This window comes from Varanus komodoensis, unplaced genomic scaffold (assembly GCF_004798865.1).
Source record: "Varanus komodoensis strain SLA01 unplaced genomic scaffold, ASM479886v1 scaffold210, whole genome shotgun sequence".
In the NCBI taxonomy this organism is placed as follows: domain Eukaryota; kingdom Metazoa; phylum Chordata; class Lepidosauria; order Squamata; family Varanidae; genus Varanus; species Varanus komodoensis.
Genome location: NW_025335590.1, coordinates 49,699 through 59,506, shown reverse-complemented (window position 1 = coordinate 59,506; position 9,808 = coordinate 49,699). Strand labels below are relative to the sequence as shown.

General features: G+C 49.6%; 1 protein-coding gene across 1 annotated transcript in view; it reads left to right on the top strand.

The window, feature by feature from the left end:
• Nucleotides 1-9,808, top strand: part of LOC123023881 (gastrula zinc finger protein XlCGF26.1-like) — a 62,804-nt gene that overhangs the window by 18,319 nt on the left and 34,677 nt on the right. The window lies entirely within an intron of this gene.

The window sequence follows — 9,808 nt, the reverse complement described above, 5'->3', positions numbered from 1 at the left end:
TCTTCTCAGTGGCCGTGTCTTCTGTGCTGGCCAAAACCATCACCGTGGTGCTGGCCTTTCTGGCCACCAAGCCTGGGAACAGGGTGAGGAGATGGCTGGGGAAGAGATTGGCCAACTCCATTATTATTTCTTGTTCCAGTGTCCAAGTTATCCTCTGCACCATCTGGCTGGGGATTTCTCCTCCATTCCCTGACTCTGACATGCACTCCCAGCCTACACAGATCATCCTGCAGTGCAACGAAGGCTCTGTGGCCATGTTCTACGCTGCCCTCGGCTACATGGGCTTCCTGGCTGCCGTCTGCTTCATGCTGGCCTTCCTGGCCAGGAAGCTGCCCGGGGCCTTCAACGAGGCCAAGCTGATCACCTTCAGCATGCTGGTTTACTGCAGCGTCTGGGCATCCTTCATGCCCACCTACCTGAGCACCAAGGGCAAGTACATGGTGGCTGTGCAGGTCTTCTCCATCTTGGCCTCCAGCACTGGGCTGCTGGGCTGCATCTTCCTCCCCAAGTGCTACATCATTCTGGTGAGGCCGGACCTGAACACAAAGGAGCACCTTACCACAAAAACAAAAGAGGGCCTGTAGTGGCCAAAACTCATGGTGTGGCAAGTAATTCATAAATTAAGTTTAAGTGTCCATATTCTATAAGCACAACAGCAAGAATACCAAGAAAATCTGGCAGAATTCTGCAAAAGGGTCTACCTTAAAGCAGTTCTCAATAGGCTTTGCTTCCGAATCACAATCTGCATCCCTCCAGGTGTGTCTGTAAAAGTCCCCATCAGCCCCAGCCAGCCTGGCCACTGATAGCGGATGAAGGCAGCTGTAGTCCAACAGCATCTGAAGAGCCACTAGTTGCCCCAAGTCTTCATCAGCCCAGCAGGGCCTTCAAGCACCCCCTTCTTTTTCAGAAACAGGAAAAGCGAGGATGCTTCAGTCTTTTCGCCAAAGAAGGATGGGGGTGGCGTGGCAGGGCATCAGAGGATAGGGCCTTTCAGCATGGTACAGAAATCTCTTTTCGCTGAATCCCTAGATGTACCCCAAACTACTGGCTGCAATTGTTGGGAAAGAGGTCCAAATAAATCATAAATCTATTGAAAAGAATGGGTGCCTGGCATGTTTTGATGAAACCAGTATGATTTTTGGAGTCAATTTTGGGGAACAAAAGGAAGCCCCCCATTACCAAGACTGACTAATCTGCCGCCCGGTGATACAAGATATCCTGTAACCACCATGTTGGCACCGAATCCTTTGAGGAAGTCACAGCTTTCTCAAGAAGTATCAAGTTAACACGCCCCTCGAGTGGCTGACACGCTGTAGCCAATCAGTGCAGGAATTTGAGCTCAGTTTTCATGAATGGTTTCCCAACCACTCACATTTGCATATTTAAATACATGGAGATCGGTTTAAGTTTCAGAAATTTACTCGTTCAAGCTGTACCATACATAGCTGGCTGGTTTGCATTATTGTTCTGTATATGCCAACATCAGAGTGCCATTGTACTGTCATTATTCTGTCATTGACAACTCTGTACCCATGTACATGACTAGGAGGTTGTTGTTGTTGTTGTTGTGAAGTCATGTCCGACGCATCGCGACCCCATGGACCACACTCCTCCAGGCCTTCCTGTCCTCCACCATCCTCTGGAGTCCACTTAACCACACAGACTAGAAGTTATAAAATACTTTGTACATGTTCTGGAAGCCTGTAGCCAGTCTCAGCCTGGCAGAACTGTTTGTAAGGTTTTTCTCTCCAGAGGGTACCTGAGGGCTCTATCTAATAAACTGCTGAGGTTTGCAAGGAAATGTGTCTCCCTGTGAAACCAAGTGTACATTCTGGCAACTGGTAGCTTGAGACATCCTGACGCAATCCAGAGAAGCCAAAGTGTTGCTTGTCTGGATCGGCATGGAGAGTTAACCTGGTCTTGCTAGAAGTATGTGTGCTCACCCTGGCAGAATACCACCACCACCAAATTGGGGGGTGGGGGGCGGCAGGGAGAACCCTTTTCTCAGCATGATCAGACCCCTGCAGCCCTCTATACCCAGGAGACCTCGAAGGTGGGACCTCCCCTAGCATGCTGCCCAACTGAGGACTCTCCACCATCACCTCTGATCTCTGATGGGAAAGGCCGTGGGAATCTGTCTCCCCAGCTCCCCTTTAGTGGGAAGTGCTAGTGCATTGTCAGAGAAGCCTCACCAATGATGGGAATGTGTACGCAGACCCATAGAGAAGTTTTTTAAATCGCCTTGATCTCCAGTGTTTCCATTGGTGAGATCACCCAGGCCCCCTGCAGTTTAATGACAACTACAAGCTACCAGGTAGGGGTCTTCACTGCCAACTACAAGCTTTTAGCGTCTATATTCTTTTTGGCGCCAGGTCAAGACCTTTTTATTTAATTGTTATTTTAAAAACCAACATTTAATGTTCAACAGTCGCTTTTTATTTAACTTATTTAACAAATATTTTCTGGTTAATTGTTATGTATTATATTGAGATGGTTGTTTTATTGTGCTTTGCTTTAATGATTGTAAGCCGTCCTGAGATGCCATGCATAAGGGACAGCATGTAAAAGTTTTAAATAAATAAATAGAACATACACAGAGTGTTTTATAGGTTCTGAGTCACATGACCTAGCAGCTTATCAGGTGATGTCAAAGTAAGGGGGACACAGTGAGTGTTCTGCAGAGGAGACTTAGCCTTGAGTACAAGAGGTTAACATAAGGATCACTGAGGCACAGGGATCATGGTGGGTCTTGGCATGCAAATGAGGGTGATTGCAATGCTGCTAGAAAAACTTGTCTGGCCACCTTATCAGTTTTGTTAGCTGTTAGCCCAATAATAAAATTGGGAGCCCCCTTCTGCAAAGGCTTTTCCAGCTAAAGGTAGTAGCCCTCTCTTAAAGGGACAGCTCGAATATAATACTAAACAGAAGCCTGTCTTGGAATTCTGGTACTTTCTGAGAAAGAGGTGCAAAGATGTTGCAGGTTTGATTTTATAACACAAAGGCAAGGAGAAAAATGATATCACCTCCATGTAATGGTAATATTCAACTGTGGAGTTTGTGAACCTTGAACATGGGATGCTGCCTTAAGCAGAATCAAGCCTCTAGTCCAGGAGTCGGCAACCCGTGGCTCCGGAGACACACGTGGCTCTGGAGCCACACGTGGCTCTTGAACCCCCCTGCTGCAGCTCCGTCACTCAAAACACGCACCAGCACAGCCGCTGATCTGCTTGAAGCTCCACTCAGGAACGCACCTTCCTAGTTAAGTAAATCCCTACATTCCTCTGCTAAACAAGCTTCCTGCTGGCTCTCATGTTACAGGAAAGCTGCTGAAAATATTCTCTTTGTCCCAGTGTAATCTCCGTCATCTGAATGTTAAAAGTTGAACTTGGGACTTGTTACAATTCACAGCACTTGACTGTTTATCTGCTAATCAGTCACTAAACACATCTATATCTGCGACCTGCACTGATTTACTGAGCTCCCCCCGCCCCCCCCCATAGGCCAACCATGGATAAATCGAAGAAAAGTTTCTGATGAAAATCAAACGTTTAATGATACATGGGTAGATTCATTTACTTTTACTGCTGACGAACTTATGGGGTTTGCTGTTTAATGCATGCAGCCCTTTAGCACAGACTTTGACTCTGCAGGAAGCTGTTCTCCTATTCATAATATATGGAACGAGTCCTATTAGTTTATAATGTGAGATTAAAAATAACAGTTTTTAGTGACTGAACAAGAGCGGCAGCTAAATCTTAATGAAGATATAGATCTACTTCCTTGGTTTTTTTAGAAGTTCAAAATGTTTTTGTTGTATGCAGAAATACAAATTTATTTTCTCTGTAGCAGTTCATTGATTTCATAAATGCAACAACATTATAGTTTTTTATACATAGCATAAAGGTAAAAAATGATATATGCAGTGTTATCTTCATTTTAGATGTCAAAGGGGTTTTGCAGCTCCAGGTGTTTTCTTTTGGGTGGGAAATGGGTCCAAATGGCTCTTTGAGTGTTAAAGGTTGATGACCCCTGCTCTAGTCCATATTGCCTGTCGATACGTCCGTTCAACTGTTCGGTCGTGTCCAACCCTTGGCCTCTCTATGTATCACTACTCTCCATGTCCCTCTGCCTCGCACTGCTTCCTTCAAGACTGCCATGCCCATCCCTGTTCCTTTCTTTATGGTGTGCAGCCAACGGGTGCTGGGGCGCCCCTTCTCCTTTTTCCACTGATCACTCCCAGCATGACTGACTTTCACTAAGCTATTGAAATTCTGCGAGCTATTGAAATACCGACTCTTTGAAGCTGCTGGGGGGAAAAGACCCTCTTCCTTATCTGAAGATGCCGGGAGTGGGGGCCAAGATGCCTTCTGGGGCAAAGCAAGTCCTTGCTCTGACCTTTCCCAGGAGGGCTCCCTGGGGGTGGGAGGGCCGCTGCCCACCTCATCCTTGCCCCTCCCGATCTTCCGTGTCCATGCAGGGAAGCAAGCCCAGAAAGTGGCCCCTTTCTGAGCAGCGCTGGAGGTCCAACTCGCTGCTGGGGATGCTGGCGAGGCAGCGCGCTGCAGGAAACTCTCGCCCACACGAAGTTCTTCGTCGCCAGCATCTTCCCAGCTTTGCACCGAGCAAGCTGGGAAAGGGAAGGGAAAGCGGAGGAAGGGGCATGGAAAGGGAGGCGGTGGGGGGGGGCGCATCGCCCCCTCTCTGCGCTGCTTTTGCCTCCCTCTGGCTTTCAGTGGGAGGCAAGGGGAGGGTTAAGGAAAGGCGGGGAGGACTGGTTCCTAGAGAGGCAACTCCAAAAGCGTGGCTGATTGATCCCTGCCTGCCCCCCCCCAGCCCCCCCCCCCCCCACTTAGGACAGGACCATGGGATTTCCACGGCCCCGCAGCTCCCCGAGGAATCGGGTGCATGCGATGTGTCTTGGGGTACCAGGGAGGATGGGGGGATGAGCAGCTCCAAGGGGCTGGGGGCAGCTGTGGGGTAGAGGGCGCCCCCCAAGAGACCCCCTGCATTTCTTCTGCCCCTCTGCCAAGCACTTGGCACTCCCTTCCTGGGAATGGGAGACAAGGCTACGCGGCTCGGTCCCTGAGGATCGGGAGGCATTGGAAGCTGGCAGGAACACTTGAGTTCATGAACTCAATCCTGGTTAGGATCGAGGGAGTGGAGAAGCGTGGAAGGACAGGGTGCTGCTAGGGGGAAACAGGTGAACCAGGCACGGCTGACCTGGACGCCCAGGAGGGGGGCTAAAGGGAAGGGGGTTTGGGCAGGGGGCTTGTGAGGATATGGCTCTTGCGAGAAGAAACTCTCTCCTCCCCCAGTGGCCCCTGAGTCTACTAGCATAAAAATCAAGAGCAAAGAGACCGGATAGCTCTCACCTGGGACGACTGAGCTCCATTCTGTGCCATCTGCAGCTAAGCCCACAACAGGTGGGCTGAACTGCGAGGATGTGCGGTTTCATGGGATCGCAGAAAAGTAGAGTTGGAAGGGCCCAAAGACCATCAGGTCCAACTCCCTGCACAGTGCAGGACTCCCAGTTTGACCAACCCTCTCAGAGGCCTGCCCAGTTGCATCCTGAATACCTCCCTCCCCTTGGTGAGAGCCTTTCAAGGACTCATAGAGTGCTGGCCCATCTCCCCTGAGTCTTCTCAAGTCCAAGCACGTCCGGTTCTATCAATCTCTCCTCATGGTCCCTGGATCTTCCTTGCTGCTCTCCTCTGAAACCTTTCCAGCTAGTTTGCATCTGGACACAGGACTCCAGGTGAGCCCTGAACTAGTCAAGGGGAACTAGGACTTACTTTCCTGGGCTCCAAGAATGAGTGACTGTAGCCAAGAAATTAAAAGATGCTTGCTCCTGGGGAGGAAAGCAATGGCAAATCTAGGCAGCATGCTAAAAAGCAGAGACATCACCCTGCCAACAAAAGTGTGTATAGTCCAGGCTATGGGTTTCCCAGTTGCAATGCATGGCTGTGAAAGTTGGACCATAAGGAAGGCTGAGCGCCAAAGAACTGAGATCTTTGAATTGTGATGCTGGAGGAGACTCCTGCGAGTCCCCTGGACTGCAAGGAGATCACACTGGTCAGTCCTGGAGGAGATCAACCCTGACTGCACATTGGAAGGACAGATACTGAAGATGAAACTCAAGTACTTTGGCCACCTAATGAGAAGGAAGGACTAATGAGAAGGAAGTCACAGAAGCAGTTGGTGTGAGCTTAAGTGGACTCCTGGGGATGGTGGAGGACAGAAGGGCCTGGAGGAATGTTGTCCATGGGGTCGTGAAGGGTCGGGCATTGCTTTTGGACTGAACAACAAATACTTTTATTCATTGCTGCCTATCATCCCATTCGGAGGAGAAACCTTGGCTGACTGGGTTCCATCCTTATTAGGAAAGACCCAGAAAAGTGACGGTGATGATGGTGATGATGATGAAATAACAATCCTATGGGGACACCCCAAATGCTCCAAATGCAGAGGATGATGGGCCTGCGCATTCCTTGCCCCCTGCAAAACAACTCAGGTTTGGCTGTCTGAGGGCAGCACTTGAGAGGGCGCTTGGTCGGAAGCGTTACGCCTCCGCAGCACCAGCCTTATCTCCTCCCCTCCAAAACACCCCATAAACTCCTTCTCCAAGGTGGCTTTTGGGCCTGCAGAAAAGTAACTGGCAAGATTCTTCCTGTACCCACTGGGAGGAGGGGGAACATGGATCATGGCGTCCCAGCTCCAATGACAGAGCTGTTTTCTGACATCTGGGCTGGGACTCCAAAAATTCCTTTGGCTCTCCAGTGCAGTCTAGCAGTCATAGGCTGACTCTGCCAAGGAGCTGAAATTGTACATCGGGGAATCATGGATATATCCAAGGAATTAGAGGCATCATTAATCAATTTATTCAATCTGGTTCTATACCACTCTGTAGCCAAAGCTCTCTGGGCAGTTTGCAACAATCCATAAATCTTTAACACTGAGAAGGCTGAAAAAAACAGATCAGGTCAGTAATGAAGTCAAGTGCCATGGGATGGAGAGAGAATTTTATGTGTGCGTCTAAGAGGGCTGATGGATGTGAGGCACCTCAAAGAGCAGAGTTTTAAGACCTCACAAAGTGTGAGGATCATATATATCTTGCCGTGGAGAAAGAGGAAGAGGTTGAGGGAAAAAGAGGCTTTTCAGGGGGACCAGATGAGAGTTTTGATGACGGAGCACCAATGTGGCGGATTTAGAATGGATGGAGAGGTGGAAAAGAGCCATGCAGCATTCCAAAGCTAATTGGGTTCAACTCTGGAATTAGGGAAAGTTGCTCTTCAAAGAGTTCCTTCTAGATGAATCTCTTTCTCCACTCTCCCTCTCCGTAAAATTCAGGAAATTACGTTGCTCTTTTTATCCCTCTTCTCAGGATTTACTAATCAAAAAGAAAACAAAATTAGTTCTTTCCAGGTTGCTCATCTCCTATTGAAAAATTGATGGTTTGTTTTTATTTTTAATTTAGTTTAGTTTTGTTTTTAGTGTCAGACATGAAGGGCAGAAATGTCCTGGGGCTCCCATCTTCTTCATGATGTGGGAAAGCATGGGTGTTGATAGGTGGCGCTTTATAAATATGTGTAAATATTTATATTTTTGCACATATATTCCTGGCTTTCTGAAGAGGATGGCCAGGGTGGTCTTGACAGCTTAATAAAATAACTGCAGACTGCATGACTGCTTATACAATACTGACTTCTCACAGATCTGAAATTCCATTTTTGAATTGTTGAATTTTTGAAAAATGTTGAATTCCATTTTCCCCTCCTATTTGGCTTAAACAAGGTTAGGAAGGAGCACGAAATATTTGACAATGGGAGCTTTTGTGTTCCTTGTTCAAAGACAGGATTTGAAATTTGCAAGTGTTAAGACCTAGAAAGAAAGGTCATTGGAGCACAATAGCCAGCAAAAAAAAAATTGCATACATGGGATAGAGACCTACAAGGATAAGGTATCCAATGGATACATAAGACACGTAACTATTAAAATAACACACAGGCAGGCCCTTTCTTCCTAAAACAGAAGAATTTGGGGGTGCTGTCAAACAGGGTATTTTTTAAGGAGAAGACAACATCTGGAACTACTGCAGGATAATTCTGAACCCCCTTCAGCCGTTGTCTGGAGTGTGTTGTTTTTACATGCTGTCTCCTTCTCTCCGACTTACGATGACCAGTTCGCATGTCTGGACACCCTCCAAAACATCCCATCCGTGACAGCCCTGCTCAGCTTGTGTAAATCCAAGGCTGTGGCTTCCTTGATGGATTCCATCCATCCCATAGCTGGGCTGATCTCCTTCCACCTTTGACTTTCCCTTCTGGATTTCATGTGCACTATTTGTACGGTTGTTTATTTATTGAATGGAAGCCGCCCCAGGGCTCATGCGAATGGGACGGCATACAAAAATTCTAAATAAATAAATAAATAGCATTGCTGTCTTCTCCACGGAGCCCGGCCTTCTCATGATGTATCCAAAGTTTGACAGCCCTATTTCTGCCACTTTTGCTTCTGGGGAAAGCTCTGGCTTCCCTTGATGTGGGACCCACCTGTTCCTCTTTCTGTCCATCCAGGGTATTCACAAAGCTCCCCTCCAGCACCATGGATGCTTTGCACAAATCCAGTTTTTTCCCCCTGCTGGCGTTATTCCCTGTCCAGCTTTCACACCCATAGATTGTGGTCAGGAGTATAATCATATGGATGATCTTGGCCTTGCCCTCCAGTGAAATGTCCTTAGACAGGGTGATCTTTTCTAGTTCTTTCATGGCTGCCCTTCCAAGTCTGTCTTCTCCAGCTTTCTTGGATGCAGTCCCCATCTGAGTTGATGATTCAGCCAAGGTAATAATTAAAAATTTGATTATACAAGTTAACCTTTCCATACTGCCTTGTTTACCAAAAATCCTGATTTTTTTCTGGGGCCTTTGATTTGGAAAATATCTCGGTGTGCTGAAGGAGATTTAGCTTGTCTTAACAAACCCCAGGTATTTCAGGCTGTGACTAATATTTTATTGTAAGCAACTCTGACACGTGTGTGAAGGGCTACGACATGTATTTCCTATAGTAAAAAACACGCAGGGCTATCCCGCCTCTGCTCGAAAGGCATCGGTTCTGCAATCGATCCGCGCAAGCGAAGGCAAGAAATGGTCTCCGGGTCTCTGGAGCCCCGAGGTCCGGTCCTTGCCGCGCTCAGAAGTGCTAGAGGGCTCGACCCTGAAGCGGGTGGGATGCCCGGGGCCGCTGGACTACCTTGCAGGGCTGTTGTAAGGCTCGGCTCTTGGGGGGGGGAGCTCCGCACGTCAGCGCGAGCTGCCCGGGGAAGGCTCGGGCGATCCGCGCGCGGCACGGGAGGCTTCCGTGCAAGGAGGCAGCTTCGCTGACACCCTCGCAAGCGCGGCTCCGTCCCCTCCCTTCGCATGTGCCCGGGAGAGAAGCGTGTCCCCCCACCCCACGGACCCTTCCCGGCAACCCCGCGGCTTGGACGGGGAGGGGAGGAAGCGCCCCCCCCATCGCGTCCTTTGTTGTCTGCGGGAAGGCAGGCAGGCAGGCAGGCGGGGGGCTTTCGTCTCCCCCCCGCCTCACTCCAGAGGTCCGGCGCCTGCGCGGCAAGCACAGGCGGCGGCGGCGGCGGTGGGATCGGGGCTGGCCTGGGAGGCGCCGAGGCCCAGCGGCGCGCCGCCCGACCGCCCTGCAGCAGCCGCGCTCCCGCAGCGCAGCGCAGCGGGTCGCGCCGCGGCCCCCTCGCCCCGACCCGAGGGCCCCGCTCCTTCCGCCGCGCCATCCCCGCGGGGCTCCGGTAAGTGCGCGGGCA